Genomic DNA, 17,788 nt, shown 5'->3' with positions numbered 1-17,788 from the left:
GACTTATTTTGTATCATTAGAAAAAATACAACTTACGGTACCTTTAAAATGTGCGATATTTTTCAGTAAGACATAGGCTAAACCCATAAAACTTGAGTTGATCATTGCAAGAATCTGTTGCAAAATATTGTTTAGCAGTGAGTCATTTCTATTGAGTGACCAATCAGTCATCATTGTAGTAGAAGCTTTTAGTTTCAATTCCAATTGAACAAGTCATCAATATCAATGTAATGTTTATGATTCAATGTATACACTCTAATGATTTGTTTCTCTTCTAGGTAATGAATGGAACCTGTCATTGTTAAAGAGTGGTGTGATTTCTTTATACTAAGAAGATACCCAAAAGGAACAGTACATATCCAAAGATATCCCTGAGACTTGCTTAGAAATCCCACTGGGCAAATACAGTGAGTAGCATTGTAAGTGTGTTTAGATGACTGATAGATTAATGATTAGCTTATGTTTCAGGAAATTTCAGATCAATACTGCATTCATACAATGGAAAAACCAAACCCTTACATAACATTATACTTTTGATTTCAATTTGGCAATTTGATACGTACTAGGGGAAGAGAATAGTCCTTTGTTCCGTAGCTGTAATATAAACAAATGCTATTTATTAGAGGTATTACTTTCGGCGAAGCTGAAAGGACAAGCCATTAAAATTTAGCGAGGTTTAACTACTCATCCCGTTAGTTAGCGAGGGTTAACTACCCATCCCGCTAGTTAGCGGGATGTTAGGGGAGTAGCTAGCTACCCCTCCTGCTTGCGCACCTGTGACTGAGCTCACTTTGCTTTTGCTCGGATGGTGAACGGTCGTTGCCGCTCTTCATCCTCGCAATCTTTGGCCTGACATTTAATGGTTTTTTTGCTTTTTTTTTTCAGTGTTTGTGTGTGCATTGACTTCTGCCAGCTATCATGGGTACCTGCCCTGGTCCTGAGGGCCTCACCTGCAGTACTTTTATGTCCGCCGAGGATACGGATTTTGACAACCTTTGCCCTACCTGCAGAGGTCAACTCTGTGATGTGTTGAATAAGTGTAGTAAGTGTTGGGAGTGATCTGCCTCCCAGTGGGAAAGGTTTGGCTGACAGCGGAAGAACTCTAAGCGGAACTCTTCTCCTTCGAAGGTTTCTGCTGGAAGACACCCAAGGCTCCTTGTTCTGCTTCCCAACCTTCCTCCAAAGCTCCTGCTCATTCGCCTTCCTCCGGGGGACCGTCGAGTAGTAGCACAGGCCGCTTAACTCTTGGACAACCTCAATCCTCGAGATACGGTGTTGCTTCCCCTAGCTAAACAGCTCCGCCTCCTCCCCCTTTTGGGGTTCCTGGGTCCGCCCTCCAAGGAGGCACTGCTGCAGTTACTTCACCGGGATGCTAGCGTGCAGCGTTTGTCGACTTCAGAGTTGGATCTTCTGGCCCTTGTCGATGTTGTGGTTTCAGAGGTGTCGTCTGCTGCTCTGCCTGCCGACGTTCCTGCCTCTTCTGCTTCTTTCGCCGTTGCCTAAGACTGCGCTTCCCCCCTGCTGAACACCCTTCAAGGGGGGAGCAAAGTCCTAGGCATGGGTCCAGTGAATGTTTCTCTCTCCCAAGGGAGTTCACTTATAAAGACTCCTCTTCGGAGGACTGCTGCTGACGGTCAGCTTGCTGATCCCCTGGCCCCTAGAGGGTATCACTATGTTCATCGTTCCTGACATGCTCCCCCTCCTCTCAGCCTTAGAGGGGCTCCTTCACCAGCGCCTCTTTGGCTCATCATCCTCGTCCTCGCAGCCCTCCTCGGAGGAGGAGCCTTCTCGTCCGACATCGCCCGGTTCCCGACCTACGTCTTCCTCAGGACATTCTCCTGACTACGCAGCTGCAAGTCCTCAAACCTCGGTTCAGGACTCCGCCTGAGGATCCCCCTCGGAGGATGTTTGTTCTTCTGAAGGACTCATCCTTTCTCCAGACCGTCATGTAGCTGCTCGCCAACCCTTAACCCGCCAACCTCCTGCATGTCCATCTCCTGCTCACTCTCCTGGTTCCCAACTTCTTACCGCTCGTCATTCACCGACTTGTCATCTTGATTGCGCACCAATTGCCTGCGTGTCAATCACCTGTGCGGGTTTCACCTGCTCGTCCCAATGATTCTGTTTGTCGTGCTTCTGCTGACCATCGCCGACCAACGTGGCGCTTGCCAACGCGTTGGGCTTCCATCTCTCACCGTTCCCCTAAGTGACGCGTCGTTACGGAACATCGATTGCCCGGCTGTGTGACTGCTGCCGACCCCCCAACCTCTCGTAATTCGTCGAAGATTTTCGCTGTAGGCGCTTGACATTAGCGCTCGTCACGTCAGCAGTCGCCTAAGCGTTAGCATTCGCTGTGTCAACATTCGTCAACAGATCATTGGGCAGTGCATCTTCATCGTCATCCTATGCGCCAATCGCCTCCTACGCGTCAGCGTTCTCTAACACGTCAGCCTGTGCTGACTTGTCAACATTCTCTCATGAGGAACCAGTCCCAGTCTCCTCCCTCACAACCACCTTTCGAAGAAGACTCCCCTCGTGGCGAGAGCACCACGCCTCCAGAAGCAACCAGGAAGGCCAGACCATACAGTCCTTCCATGCTGGAAGCTTATCTTCTTCAATGCAAGGAGTTGAAAGACTCCAAAATGTTGCTTAATTCCTCTTCGAGGACCTCCAGACCCTCAGGAATAGTGAGCCACCCTAGAGACGACCGTGATCCACCCAGAGACAAACCTTTGGTAGTGGATGAAGGAGACTTCGCTGCCACTCCCACTTCAGAGGGGGAACTGAAGAAGTCAGAACATGCCTTCTGGCGGGCACTGACTCTGATGACGGTTCTCAATGGGTTTTCCGACACAGAAATACTCCCCCAGGAGGGCAAAGACACAGTCTTAGACCGTGTCTTCAGCACTCAGAAACCCACAAAGTCCAGTGAAGCATTGCCCTGGTCTCAGGGGCTTAAGAGTGCCTGGATTAAGATTGCCGCACAGCTCTCTGAGTTCTCCTCCTTTTGTTCGGGCTCCTCCGGCAAGCTCCTCGCACCTCTCGCATTCAGCAAAGGAGGTATTACGAGGTCTTGGACGAGCTTTAACCACCTCTTCCACTCCACCGTTCTTTGGAGGAGCTGACTAATGGGGTCTCCCTAGAGAGACTCCAGCTGTCAGGTCCCGTTCTTGGCGACAGAGATCCTCAATCAAGAGAATGTCGCGAAGTATGCCATACAGGCTACTTCGTGGCTAGATCTATGGTTGGGGTCCTTGGGAATCGTAGTACGGACAGAGGATTTCTCCAAGGAAAGTACCGGGAAAATGATGGAAACCTTCCTCCTCTTGGGTACCCGTACCATCGAGTTCTTGGCCCAGCAAGTATCAAACTTGTGGGCCAACACCATCCTCCAGCGTAAGGACTCGGTATCCGAGTGATTCCATCAAGAGGTCCCTAACGCTGAGATCGTGAGGCTCATGAACTCCTCTCTTGAAGCTTCCTCGTTGTTCGAGCCTAGTGATATTGAGCAGGCAGCAGAGAGGTGGAGGAAGTCCCACCAAGACTCCCTCCTCCATAGGACCCTGACATCCTGGCCCTACCGACCACCAGCTTCTCCGCAGCCTAGGCAGCTCAAAATCTTTACGAACACACAGCAGTGAAGAAAGTGGTGTCTAAAAAGCCCTTTCCTACCATAGACAAGAAAGGCTCAAAGTCTTCTAGGGGAGGAAAATATCCTAGAGGGAGTGGCCGCAAATGCTAGGATAGGCACTCCCCTGCTTATCCACCAGTAGGGGGATGCCTTCAAAGTTGCTGGAACAGGTGGAAGCAACTTGGGGCTGATCCTTGGACAATCTCTGTGATTTGTTCGGGGTATCTCGTGCCGTTCATGTCATCATGTCATCGACCTCTCAGCTCTGAACAAGTTTGTCAAACAGACTTCGTTCAGCATGGAGAGGGCAGACACGGTCAGACAAGCGGTAAGACCACAGGATTTCACGTGCACCCTGGACCTAAAGGATGCATACTTCCAGATCCCAATCCATCCATCTTTAAGGAAGTACCTAAGATTCAGTCTAGACAACAGGAAATACCAATTCAGAGTACTGTGCTTCGGTACCCCAAGTCTTCACCAGAGTGTTTGCCTTAGTGTCCTCTTGGGCTCACAGGATCGGCATTAATCTCCTCCATTATCTGGACGACTAGCTGATCCTAGCAGATTCGGTGGCAACCCTTCTTCAACACCTAGACAAACTTCTGAGGCTTTGCCAAGATCTGGGGATCATGGTAAACCTCAAGAAGTCCATCCTGCTTCCCACACAGAGACGTATGCCTGGGAATGATTTTAGACACCCATCTCCACAAAGCTTTTCCATCAGACGACAGGATAATAAGGCTGAGATAGGTCGCAAGACTTTTTCTCAGACAAGAAGAACTCCCGCCCCAGAAGTGGCTATGTCTCCTCGGGCACCTATCATCCTTGGCCCATCTAGTTCCCAATGGCCACCTCAGGATTTTATCCTTCCAGTGGCGACTAAAGTCCAGGTGGAATCAGACTTTAGATTCCCCGTACATTCTGATCCCCATGGGACAAGAGTAACTGACAGACCTCGAGTGGTAGGTGGCAGACGAGGATCTGCGGAGGGGTAGATCTTCTCGTTCTCCCCCCAGACTTGATGCTGTTTTCAGATGCAACAAAAGAAGGGGGGAGTGCCCATGTGCTGCACCACACAACCTCAGGCCTTTAGTCAGAGTCCAAAAGGCACCTCCACATAAATCTCTTACAGATGAAGGCTATCTTTCTGGCCCTTCAACAGTTCCATCAGTTCCTGGCGGGCCACTCGGTGGTGATTAGCGACACCACCGCAGTAGTGCCTCACATCACCAAACAAGGAAGTACTTTTTCGCAGCCCCCATACCATCTAGGAGTAGAGATACTGAGATGGGTCGAGATCCACTCGATACCACTATCAGACTGCATTCCAGGCAAGAGGAATGTGCTCGGCAATAATCTTAGCAGAGCATCTCAGATAGTGACTACTGAGTGGTCTTTGGATCATCTAGTAGCCAACAAAGTCCTGACTTTGTGGGGTTTTCCGATGGTGAATCTCTTTGCAACGGCCCTGAACTTCAGACTCCTGTTGTACTGCTCCCCAGTCCCAGACCCCAAGGCTCTCTGGCAAGATGCATTCCAACAATGGTGGGACAACATCGACGTTTACGCCTTTCCCCCGTTTTGTCTGATGAGAAGGGTACTCAACAAGACCAGAACATCATTTAACTTCTCAATGGCCCTCATAGCTCTGCTATGGCATCATGCGGAATGGTTCCCAGACCTTCTACAGCTCCTGATGGAGCCCCCAGGAGAACTGCCTCCACGGTACGATCTACTCAGACAACCACACATCAACATCTACCACAAAGCCGTAGCTTCGCTACGACTTCATGCCTGGAGACTATACAACATCTCCTCGCTCAGAGACAATTTTTGCAATAAGTTGCGAACAGGATGTCTGAACACCTGCGGAAGTCATCAGCAGCAGTCTACTAGGCAAAGTGAAATGTCTTCTGTGGCTGGTGTCGTGGAAGGGGTATCTCTCCGCTCGATGCCACTATTCCAGCAGTAGCGGAGTTCTTCGTGTATTTGCGTGAAGAAATGCGTCTTTTTGTTTCAGCAGTAAAAGGCTATCACTCAGCCTTGAGCCTCGCCTTCAAACTGAATGGAATGGCCATTTCCTCATTGCTAGAACTTTCCTTACTCATACCGAGTTACGAACTTACCTGTCCTCAGTCGGAAGTGAGACCTCTCCCATGGAACGTGGCTCAAGTTTTCCGGTCTCTAAAGACACCTTACAAACCATTATGCCAGACAACAGATGGCCATCTGACTTGGAAGACGGTCTTCTTGCTCGCCTTGGCTACGGTCAAACGAGTCGGTGAACTGCATGGTCTCTCATACGATATTGCCCATTCAAGGTGACGGGGAGAGGTAACGTTCAGCTTCGTCCCTGAGTTTGTTGTCAAGACTCAAAATACAGGGGTTTCGAATCATAGATTCGACTCCTTCCAAATAAGGAGTCTCTGCTCTGTAACAGACGACCCAGACAATCCATTACTTTGCCCACTGAGGAGTTTGAGGCTCTACCTTAAAAGAACAGCAGCAGCCCGTCCCCGAGTGCCCGCACTCTTCGTCAGCACCGGAAGGAACAAGAGGAGCATGACCAAAAGTACCATTTCTGCATGGATTCGCAGGGTTATAGACCACGCGCTGAATCCAGATCCTCTTCCATCACATCGTCCCAGATCCCACGAAGTCAGGGGCGTAGCTACGTCCTGGGCCTTTAAGAGAAACTACTCCGTGATGTAGGTTCTACAGGCTAGGGTGTGGAAACGCCAAACAACTTTCACAGCCTATTACCTGCAAGACGTGACTCACAGAAGGATCAATATAATTTCTATCGGCCCTGTGGTAGCTTCACAACAGCTGGTCTAATACCTCAAGCTCCTTATTGGACAAGTAGCAGAAGGTTGAGGGCACTGTTACCCAGTTTTAGTCTGCGTGAATGAAAAAGAATGACTGGCTATTATTCTTTTCTTCATCCTCCCCTCTCTTGGGGAAAGCAGCAGCCTGGGTTCTCTGCACAAGCTGACCCCAACCAATGCAGGTAAATCATGCTCCCTTGTGTACCTAGCATTGTGTCAATACTGTAGCATCCATATACCCTGGCGAGGTGGTATTGGGCAAGTCTTGATTACAGTACAACATTATTGTTATTATTATTACATGTTAATTAAAAGCAGGATGCTGTAAGCCCAGGATTAAGTATCTTGGTCATGTGGCTGCGTAAGCTGCCAGAATACATCCAGAAAGTGGAGGACTTCCCTAAACCTACCACTCTGAGTGAGCTACAGGGATTCCTGGGACTGTTAAACCTCCAACGGAAGTTTATCCCCATGTGCTCACAGATAGCCAAACTGTTTTCTGCAAAGACTGGAGGACGAAAATTCCAAGGGACAAGAAAACTGAAATGGACTGCGCCTTTGAGTGCTTGAAGGAACTTATAAAGGAGGGCGTTATATTGTCGTACCTTGACTACTCCATGGATGCTAAACCTATGGAGTTGTTTGTTGAAACTTCAGGTGAGGGTGCTGGTGTTTGTTTGAGTCACGAGTCTTTGGAGCATTCAGGGGAGCGTTGGATGATAGCATACGATGTAGTGGTTTGCGGACTGTGGCCAGAGGTAGCACCCGAACTGCCTAGTGTCCGAATGCCGACCACACCCCAACGTTCACTACACAAAAAATATACAACGGTGGAATACCCAAAAACCTAAGTAACAGGTCAAGAAAACGGAACACTGGGCACCACCCCTTGATTTATACTGGGCAAGGGGACCCAGCTAGAATCTTACTTCCTTCTTATCTTCCCTTGCCTTGGGCTGGCTGAATAAACGCGTAAAATAATCGTTGATTCATTTCTGAGAAGTTAGCAGCATTTATAGATATAGCTCTGTATTCTTTAGGTAAGATGATTTTAAACTTGGGAAAAAAATATCAGAACATTAGGTGAAAGGGAAAGAATTTTTTTATACTGATAAGACACAGTGTGGGAGGAAAAAATTATGATAAATGACTTATTAAAAAGATTAAAAAAAACAGTGGCTGATAAAGGGACAGTGATGTAAGGAACTGGAATGAATTTCAGTCTTCATAAAAACAAAAACGGATTTTGAAGCAAAGCGAAAAATCTATTTGTTCCAACACGGAGTACTTACCTCGAACTACTTTCTTAGGAGTATCAGGGATTCTCCTCCCAACCGACCAGAATTTTGTGTAGTTTCCCCTATCTCTGTTTTCTATAGTGGGTCCCTCTGTGGCGGATGAATACTCGCCCTGAGGCAACCCGGGTCAGCGCGAGCGCATGGCTAGGTCTCGGTCACCAGTAAGCTTCTGGTCGCGGCATGATTAACATCTCGCCGCTCTCTCACATCATGTGCGACCCTTTGTGTCCCCACGTGGTTACCGCATGTTTACTGATTCCCTTATATCCTGTCATCTACCTCTTTCCCCTGTGTTCCTCTGTTGCTTGGTGGCTTGGTGTGCTATTATGGATCACCAATGTTGTTGCCCCGGGCCTAATGCCGGTAAATTGTGTGGTGCGTTCCTCTCTAAACCGAGGTTGATCCGGATACCCTGTGTTCGTCGTGTAGGGATAGTGTGTGTGTTCCCCATCCACCACATGTCCGGAGTGTAAATCCTGGCCCGAGATCCAGTGGGCGCTGTACGGTACAAAGAAGAAGAAGGCGTCCAAGAGATCCCCTAAGAAGGCGGGCACCGCCTCACCCTTGGTGTTGTCCACGGCTCCGTCGGAGAAAGGTTCCCCTCCACCTTCCCCTACCCAGAGTAGGGGACGAGGTAAGTCCGTTGCGGGGAAACGGCCCATTACCGATCCCCATGAGTCTGATGTTCCTGATGTGGGGGATGTTTCTTCGCAGGCGTGTGCGGGGCCTTCTGGGGGGCCGGGAGTGTGCTCGGGAGACGAGGTTGTGGTGCCTACAGGGCCCGTCTCGACCGAAGACCCGGTGTGGGGGAAGTCTGCTCTGGCCCCTTCCCCCGCATCGTGGCTATGTGTTTCAGGTGCTTCAGCACCAGGGGGAGAAGCGGACAAGGAGAGACTGCCGACCGGCTCGTCGAACCCAGACTCCATCGTATGGACGGCGCCTAGGACGCCCTTCAGGTCGCCGATGCGGCAAGAAGAAGAGTTCGGTAGCTGGTACGCCTCCAAGAAGACTATACGGACTCCCCGACGATGTCATCGACGCTCCCGCCCGACTTTATGCAGCCGTTCACGCCGGTGAAACGACACGTGGACCCTACATCAGCATCAGAGGTCTCGGAGGACTCGGCGAGCTCGTCTTCCTCCTCGTCATCGCCCTCCTCTTCATCATCTTCGTCGGACTCGTCCTCCTCGGAAGATTCCGGTCCCCGGGAGTCTAGAAAGAAGGGGAAGCGTGCAAGGACCTCCAAGAAGAAACACAGGAAAGGGTGTTCGTCCAGAGACAAGTGGGTCCGCGTAACTATCCCACGCAGCAAACTCATCAAGGCAGCCTCTGCTCCAGGCTCTTCCGGGTGGCTTCCTAGAGCCGCTTCATCGCCCTCGCGACATGGGACCTCCAGTTGGTCCGCCTGTCGCCCGAAGTCGTTGGCACAGGTCGCTTTCGCCAAGCCCAAGCCCGCGAAGGCACCGGCTCCATCCGCCCAGCGGAAAGAGCCGCTCCTTCGGCCCGGCAGCATGGTCCCTGGCCCCGGTTCCATGGCAGCTGTACCCAAGCGCCAGGAGCAACCGGAAGTTCTTCGTAGGCCCCCGGCCCCACGGAACTCCGCGGGAGGGGGTAGACCCATGACGGCTACTCCTGTCCCAGTGGATCCACCCGTACTGGAAGTCCCCGTGCCATTAGTACGGCGGGAGTGAGGGGACCTAGCCTTCCACGCGGCTCCATCCGTGACCGACGGGGTGCCCGACGCGGAGGATCAGGTGGCGGAAGGCCTAATAGAAGGGGGAGAGTGCTCGGCAGATGACGTCTCCTCCTACAGAAAGGTGCTCGCGCTCATCAGGCGTCACCACAGGCTAGACGACCCGAAACCCTCGACGGAGCAGGCCTGGCTCTCGGGTCTGGGCAGGTTAGTGGACAACCCTGGCCAAGAAAAGCCGTCTCTAACCCTTCCTCTAGCGCCGGACGTGAAATTGGGTATGGACCATGTCAACAGGTACGTCACGGGTCAAGCGGACTCCCCCAGGGCCCAAGGGTCCTCCAAGCTGCTTTCAGGCCTAAACACAGAAACGGTTCTACGTCCCGGACGGTCGACGTGAGGGTCCCCGTGTGGTCAAAGCGGCAATAGCCACGCTGAACCAGGGAAATGCAGAAGACAGGGCCTCCTCTGCCCCAGTGTGTTTTTCCTCAGTGGAGGCCGCAATGATGGAGGACACAGCCCAGGACATTGTCTTGGCTGGACTGGTGGGCCTGTACCCTAGTGGGTTTCCAGTCCTCTCATGATCTCTCCGTGCCGGAGAATCAAACTTTACTGCAAGAACTGATCCGCTCAGGGGAGAAGGCAGTTGAAGTTCCTCACCTTCCAGTCACTCACGCAGACGGCTAACTGGGTCCTACGGAAGAGAGACACCGTCCTCAATAAAATACTCCGTAGGCTACCCAAGAGGGAGGCGAGGTGCCTGAGGAGCTCCCTGGTGTGGGGCGACTCCGTCTTCCCCCTGAAGGCAGTCGAGGAAGCGATGGAGAGAGCGAGGAAAATCAAGGAGGCAGGAGAGTCCAGGCCCCCAGCGGCAAGACATCCTGCGCATAGAAGAGCTGCTCCAGACGGTCCCCACTCCTCGTCAGCCCAACCCAGAAGAGATTCCCCTTCGGTTTCCTGGTATCAAGCCTCACAGCCCCCCCGTAGGGGAAGCACGACCCCGCAGGCCTCCTTTAGGCCTAGCTATTCAAACTCCAGGAGAGGAAGTTTGTGCCGCGCCTCCAGGAGAAGGTAGGGAGAGAGGCCCCCTACTCCTGCCGAAGCCTTAGGTCGGGGGATGCCTCAAACACTCTTGGCAAGCTTGGCGGAACAACGGAGCAGATCCATGGACCGTAGCAGTCCTGAGGGACGGGTACAGGGTGCCCTTCCTGGCGAACCAGCCCCCTCTAATTCCCGACCGACAGGCAGAGTGGTTGGCTCCCAAGGACCCCTGGTGTCATTGAAGAAGTTAGTCCCCCGGGGGAGACTCAAGCTAAGGGCGGTTCAGTGGAACCTAAAAAGAATTCTGGACCCCGGGGGAGTCCCCGCACAAGCTGGTCACGGTGTCCACGGAGACGGGGGAAACCCTGAAATGGTGGCACGACAGGGCGAACACCCTCAAGGGAATGCCCTTCGCGATCAATCCCCTGGAGATGCTGCTCTTCACGGACGCATCAAAGGAGGGATGGGGAGCCCATCTTCTCGACGAATCAGCAAAGGGGAAGTGGTCCCCCGAAGAAAAGAACCTTCACATAAACGTCCTGGAACTGATGGCGGTTCAGAGGGTGTGCGTAGAATTCGTCCACCTTCTCCGAGGGAACACGGTGGCGCTGATGTGCGACGACGCCACAGTGGTAGCCTATGTGAAAAAGCAAGGAGGGCTAAAGTCGAAAGAGTTGTGCAGTCTCACGACAAAGATCCTGGAATATTGAGGTCACAGCCAGGTTCATTCCAGGGAAGAGGAACGTCCTAGCCGACAGCCTCAGCAGGATGGGCCAGGTGGAAAGGTCGGAGTGGTCCCTACACCCAGAAGTGGCTCAAACGGTCATCCTGAAGTGGGGGTCGCCGATAATGGACCTCTTCGCCATAAAACTCAACGCACAGCTCCTCGTGTTCTGTTCTCCAGTCCCAGATCCAGCAGCAGCGTTTGAGGACGCCTTTCAACACACGTGGGACACCCTCGACGTTTATGCCTTCCCTCCCTTCGGGACCCTCAGGCAGTTCCTCAACAGAGTCAGAAGAGCAAAGAACCTGTGGATGACTTTGGTAGCGCCCTGATGGCCGAAGAGAGAGTGGTTCGCAGACCTAAAGGAACTGGCGGTCCTTCCACCCTGGCCGCTTCCGGACAGAGAAGACCTCCTCCGTCAGCCCCACTTCCAAAAGTTTCACGAAAACCCTCGGTCCCTCCGCCTACACGCGGGGAGGTTATCGAGCGGCTCCTGAGGAAGGAGGGATACTCATCGAAGACCGCAACGAGAATGTTGGGTTACCTGAGACGGTCCTCAGTCGCGGTTTATCAATCTAAATGGGCCACTTTCACAAAATGGTGCGCCTCTCAGAACCTCAGGCTGCTGGAGGCCTCCATTCATAAGATAGCAGATTTCCTTGTCCATCTGAGAGACGACTTAGGCATGTCTATCCCGGCCATCAAAGGTGTCCGAGCTGCCTTAAGCCAGGTCTTTCTCCTCAAGGGTCTCAATCTAGGAGCTTCCCGGCAGATCTCGATGCTCATCAAGAGCTTCGAACAATCGTGTTCTCCCCGTTCCTCTAGTGTACCGCAGTGGGACGTTGCCAGAGTTCTCAAGACCTTGTCTGAGCCACCCTTCGAACCCCTCAGGGACATCCTGGACAAAGACCTCACCCTCAAGACTGTCTTCCTTCACACCCTGGCCTCGGCTAAACGAGTGAGCGAACTCAATGGGCTGTCGTACGAGGTTTCGCACTCGAAATGTTGGAAGTATTTTGAGTTTCAAGTTCTTGCCCAATTTCGTGGCCAAGACGCAGAACCCAGCCTCCTGGGATTCTAGGTTTCAGGGATTTTCAGTGCCAGCGATTCCACGATCAGACAACCCAAGGGATTTGTTGCTATGCCCGGTCATGGCAGTTAGAAAATACCTGGAAAGGACAGCCAGACTTCGCCCTGGGATTAGGAGCCTGTTCGTCTCCTTGGGCCCGGTGAAGAAAGCAGTGTCCAGGAACACCATCTCCTTCTGGTTACGGCAAGTGATTAAGTGAGTCTATGACAGTGCCGGATCCTCGGTGCCGGGTAAGCCGCGCCCCCATGATATTAGGGGCCTGAGCACTTCGCTAGCTTTCGAGAAGAACATGGCTGTGGGCCAGATCCTGAAGGCGGACGCATGGTCCAGGCAGTCCACGTTTACGGCCCACTACCTGAAGGACTGTTCTAGGAAGTCTCTGGACTTCTTCTCCATTGGTCTGGTCATTTCTGCACTCCAAAAGGTTTAAGGTTGAAGCCCGTGGAAAGTAATTCCAAGCGACACAAGTTTCTTCCTTACTTTTTCCCCCCTTGTCCCTGCTTCCCCTCCATTCCCTTTTTCCCCTTACTCCGATGTAAGAAACGTTCAGTGGAGACGCCCCTGTCCGGAGATCCTTACAGAGGTGAGTTACTTAGACACTAAATAGTTTTTTGCGTAGTTCTCCCCAAGTATCATATCCCGTTGGTGGTCAGAAGAACCTAGCCTCCTATCTAGGTTCAATCTTTATTATCCAGTAGGTCTCTCGGTCCGTAAGACTACCCCCGCCTCCTAAAGTATAAGTCTCCTAAGAAAGTAGTTCGAGGTAAGTACTCTGTGTTGGAACAAATCACAAATAGCAAGTAATTTGTATTTTTCCTAACAGTACTTACCTCGAACTACTTTCGGGTTATTGCCCGCCCATCCTTCCCCGAGTGTCTTACAGGAGTTCGATACCATATTTATCAAAAGCTCTCCTGTTCGCCAGCGCTCAACTGCTCGCCAGCGCTCACCTGCTCGCAAGCGCTCTTCTATTCCGGCTGTGCGCACTGCGCGTCAACGGTCTCCTGAGCATTGCAGATCTCCTGCTCGTCAGCGCACAACTGCGCGCCCACTTTCTGATGCGTGCCAACGTTCGCCCACGCCCCCACGACCTTCGGATCTGGGCGCAGGCAAGGACATTGATCCTTTGCCTCGCCAGCGTTTTCCTGCGCGTCGACCTTCGCCTGCACACTCTCCTGTGCGCACTTCCAAAGTGCATGCGCGCTCGCGCGCCCACGAGTCGACTCCTGAGCCCGACCACGAGCGTTCGCCCTCGAGCACATCATCGCCCCCTGGCCCTGCGCCCCAGTTGGCAACTTCTCATCGTGCTACTGCGCACCATCCTGCTGGCCAGCGATCTCCTGCATGCCACCAATCTCCTGCATGCCACCTATCTCCTACGCGCCCGCGCGATCCTTCGCCTGTGCGCAAACGATCGCCAACGCGCCATCGGGCCCACGCGTCTGATCGCCATAGGATACCGACTCGCCCACGCGCTAATTCGCCTGTGCGCAGTTGGTGCGCAGTTGGTTGCCTACTCGTCCTACGCGCCCTCGTTCGCCAACTCGCCATCGTTCGCCGACGCGCATTCGTTCACCAAAGCGCCATCGCTTCCCTACGGGCCATCGCTCTCCTGATCGTCAGCGATCACCTGCGTGCACACCCTCACCTGTGCACCCACGCACACCTTTGCCTGTGCGCCGGCGCGCCCACTCGCCCGCGCGCCCACTCGCCCGCGCGCCTACTCGCCTGCACGCCCACGCGCCAACTCGCCCGCGCACCTGCGCACCAACGGTCGCCCGTGCGCGACCCAGCGGTTGTACCATCGTGCGAGCGCCAGCGCGACCCCCAAAGCGATCCCCGCCGGGTTTCGCAGCGCGCCCAACCTTGTGAGTTGCCAGGGACGCAAGCTTCAGATCATCCTCGCGATCACCACCTCGGAGGCGCAGACCACACGTCCAGGAGCAGGAAGATTCATCGGAGAGGTCCAGGCAACATTCTTCTTCCCTTTCTTCGTTTCAGGCAGGCCCAGTAGTTTCCACTCCTAAGGATCAGCCGATCCCCTTCCCTCAAGCGGGAATAGCTGACACTGCGTCAGTCAGCCGCCAGCCTTGGTTTAATTCCCTGATGAAGGCGGTCGTGCAGGCTATGAAGCCAGCCCTTGCTGATCTGGGACTAAAACCAACGGCTCCCTCGCCCCCGCTGAAGAGAAGGAGAGGAGTGGACTTCGCGGTAACTTCTTCCAGGGTTAAGCTGGCTCCCAGGAGGTCCGTCGGGAAGGCCACTTCCCCTTCGCAGACACTTTCTCCTTCTCCTGCGGACGAAGCTTTCCCGTCCTCAGGAGAATCCAGCGAGGTGAGGCACTCTCCCACGGCACCAATGGGAGGAACCCCACCTTGAGGGAGAGAAACGTCTCGCGTGGTTGGGACCGTCCAGACGTCTTTGTTAGAGTCCTGTATCCCTCCCAGGAGGGAGCCCAAGGACTCAAAGACGATTCCCAAGTCATCTTCGAGGATTCGTCCAGAGCCAACCGTACCCCGGAAGAACGTCCGCGTGTCCCCCCAAGAAGAGCCTATGGGGACAGGAGACTTAGCTGCCAGTCCACAAGGAGGAGAGCAGCACGAGTCAGAGCATGCCTTCTGGCAAGTCCTTAATCTAATGAGGCAACTCAATAGTTTTAAGGACCCCGAGACTGCCCCCCGTGAAGGCAAGGATACGGTCCTGGACCAAGTTTATGGTACTCAGAAACCCCCAAAGGCCAGTGCAGCCCTGCCATGGTCCCAGGGGGTGAAGAGTGCCAGGGACAAGGTCGAGTGCCAGCTTTCCGAGCTCGCCTCCTCTAGCCGTTCTTCTGCCGGGAACAAGCTCCTCCCACCTCCTCGCGTTCAGCAGAGGAGGTACTTCGAGATCATGGTGGAGTCTTGTTTAGCTCTTCCCCTCCATCACTCCGTGGAAGAGCTCACCAGAGGTCTCTCTCTAGAGAAACTCAATGCCCGGCAGGTGACATTCTCAGCGTCAGAGATCCTAAGCCAAGAGAAGGTTGCTAAGTGTGCCATGCAGGCCACTTCGTGGCTGGATGTCTGGCTGGGGTCTCTGGGCATCCTATTGTGCTCTGAGGACTTGTCCAAGGAGAGCAATAGGAAGGCCCTGGAGACCTTCGTCCTTTCGGGCACGCGCTCCATCGAGTTCTTGGCCCACCAGGTCACCAACCTGTGGGCTAACTCGATTCTAAAGCGGCGTGATGCAGTAACTGAGAGGTTTCACCCAAAGCTCCCCGCTGTGGATGTCAGCAGGCTCAGACATTCCTCCATCCTTGAAGGAAATTTGTTTGAGCCCAAGGATATAGAGCGGACAGCTGAGAGGTGGAGGAAGACGAGTCACGATTCGCTCCTCCAGAGGGCCCTTACATCTCGGCCCTACAAACCTCCAGCTCCTCAGCAACAACAGCAGCCTCGCAAGACACCGAAGCAGGCTCCGGCAGCTAAGACCAAGGTGTCTAAACAGCAGCCCTTTCCTCTCAAAGACAAGAAGGGCGGAAAGTCCTCCAGGGGAGGCAAAAATCCTAGAGGGAGCGGCCAAGGCCGCAAACGCTAGGATTGGCAATCCCCCTGCGTGTCCACCTGTAGGGGGATGCCTGCAAAGTTGCATGCACAGGTGGCAGCAACACGGGGCCCAATTCCTGGATGATCTCTGTGATCGGACAAGGATATCGCGTCCCGTTCATAACATCTCACCTAAACCCAAAGCTCACCATCAGTAGCCAGGTGAAGGGGCAGAAAAACCCTAGCCTAGTCTTGCCTGAATGACAACTCGAGGCAAGACTAACTAGGATTGTAGCCTTAGGCTGCACTCAGAGGGAAGGAGGGATTACCCTATATATGAGGGTAACCGGGGAGATTGTATTAAAGTATACTAAAGCCCCTAGGCTACTGGCCTAGCGACAATTGAGATCGACTACCTAACTCATCGAAGCTCTCTCGTATACTATCTTAGAAGAGGAAATTTTATATGCAATCCATATATCTTACATTTATAAATTGCCTATTATCTTCATTTAAATTTAATAGCACCAGGAACACTTGTTATATCATGCAAGAGAGTAAACTATAACGCCTAGGCTAGGAAGCCTAGCGTAAACAAGATCAGCTACCTAGTTCGCCGAAACTAATGTGAATATTATTAGCATAATATAATTAATTCCTAGCAATGAAGACTAAATAGCTAATTATTTTTATTTAAGCTGTTATTCCGGGAAAGTCGTTCTGGCTAACTAAATAATTCATGCGTTACGAACGACAGCGCCGAAGATGCCTCTGGTCTAGGCAATAGCTCTGCCAAAAATTTAGTTTAATTCGATTCAATTTTTTACTTTACGGCCAGAGCTAAATTTTTACAGCATAAGAATCAAATACTCAACTTTCTAGAGGCAGAAGAGGCTAGAGATTGCATAATAAATCCTGATAACAAGAGAGCACTGAGAAAACCATCGAGGAAGACGCTACAGAAAAAGGAATAAAGATGGCGGCGATTATGGTGCCATCTGAGTACTCAAACAGTAACGGAGGAAGGGAACTTTATAACGGCTCCTCTTTTATTTTGCCACTTTTCCCCATCGAAGCGTAAACACTATGTGGGGTGTAGATTGCTATGTGGCGTGTCAAGAATATGTCCCCTGATATTTTGCGATATCCTAAAAGGAATACTTTAAGGATATTCGCGCCCGGAGTTAGAATTTTGAAGACCTTAAGTCAAATTCTCTGGGAATATCACTGTAGTCAAATATACCCTAGGAAGCTAGTTAAAGGAACTTTCCATCAGTATGACAAGGCCCGAGCCCAAAAATGAAGATATTAGGCAATTTATACATGTAAGATATATCGATTGCGTATAATATTTCCTCTTCCAAGATAGTATACGAGAGAGCTTCGATGAGTTAGGTAGTCGATCTCACTGTCACTAGGCTAGTAGCCTAGGGGCTTTAGTATACTTTCATACAATCTCCCCGGTTACCCTCATGTATAGGGTAATCCCTCCTTCCCTCTGAGTGCAGCCTAAGGCTACAATCCTAGTTAGTCTTGCCTCGAGTTGTCATTCAGGCAAGACTGGGCTAGGGTTTTTTTTCTGCCCCTTCCCCTAGCTACAGATGGTAAGCTTTGGGTTTAGGTCAGAACCTCAGAGTACATGTCGTGTGCCAGCAGCTGGTCGGCAGGGTGATTAGATTCCCCTGTCATTTTATGTTGTCGGCATAGGAGGCTTAGCCTCCCTAGACTGCACTTGAAGGGGTCATATGATTTCCCCCCTTCTCCCTGTGGTTTAGCAGACTAGTCCTGTGCTTGCAGACCCTAGGCTGAAGAATAGTTATTATTCTGCTGCCTAGGATGGCGCCGGCACTGGAACTCTGTTCTTCTCTGATTAAGGGTGGCGGCTAGATGACTGCCGGCCCCCTTACTGTATTGGCAGAACCTAGGCGGGGGAATAAATTCTTCGTCTGCCTAGAATGGCGC

At 52.2% G+C, this 17,788-nt stretch overlaps 1 protein-coding gene across 2 annotated transcripts in view; it reads left to right on the top strand.

Moving 5' to 3' along the window:
* The first annotated feature begins 277 nt into the window (after positions 1-277).
* The window catches only part of LOC137636329 (zinc finger protein OZF-like), a 32,163-nt gene continuing 14,652 nt past the window's right edge, over positions 278-17,788 (top strand). The window contains exon 1 of one of the 2 annotated variants that reach the window (XM_068368736.1): positions 278-407. The gene's annotated coding sequence lies outside the window, so the exon portion shown is untranslated. Of the gene's footprint in view, positions 420-17,788 lie in introns of both variants that reach the window. The other variant, XM_068368737.1, reaches the window with a different exon arrangement.

This window comes from Palaemon carinicauda, unplaced genomic scaffold (genome assembly GCF_036898095.1).
Source record: "Palaemon carinicauda isolate YSFRI2023 unplaced genomic scaffold, ASM3689809v2 scaffold272, whole genome shotgun sequence".
NCBI lineage: Eukaryota > Metazoa > Arthropoda > Malacostraca > Decapoda > Palaemonidae > Palaemon > Palaemon carinicauda.
The sequence above is the reverse complement of the archived record's forward strand: the minus strand, read 5'-3'. Positions and strand labels throughout refer to the sequence as shown.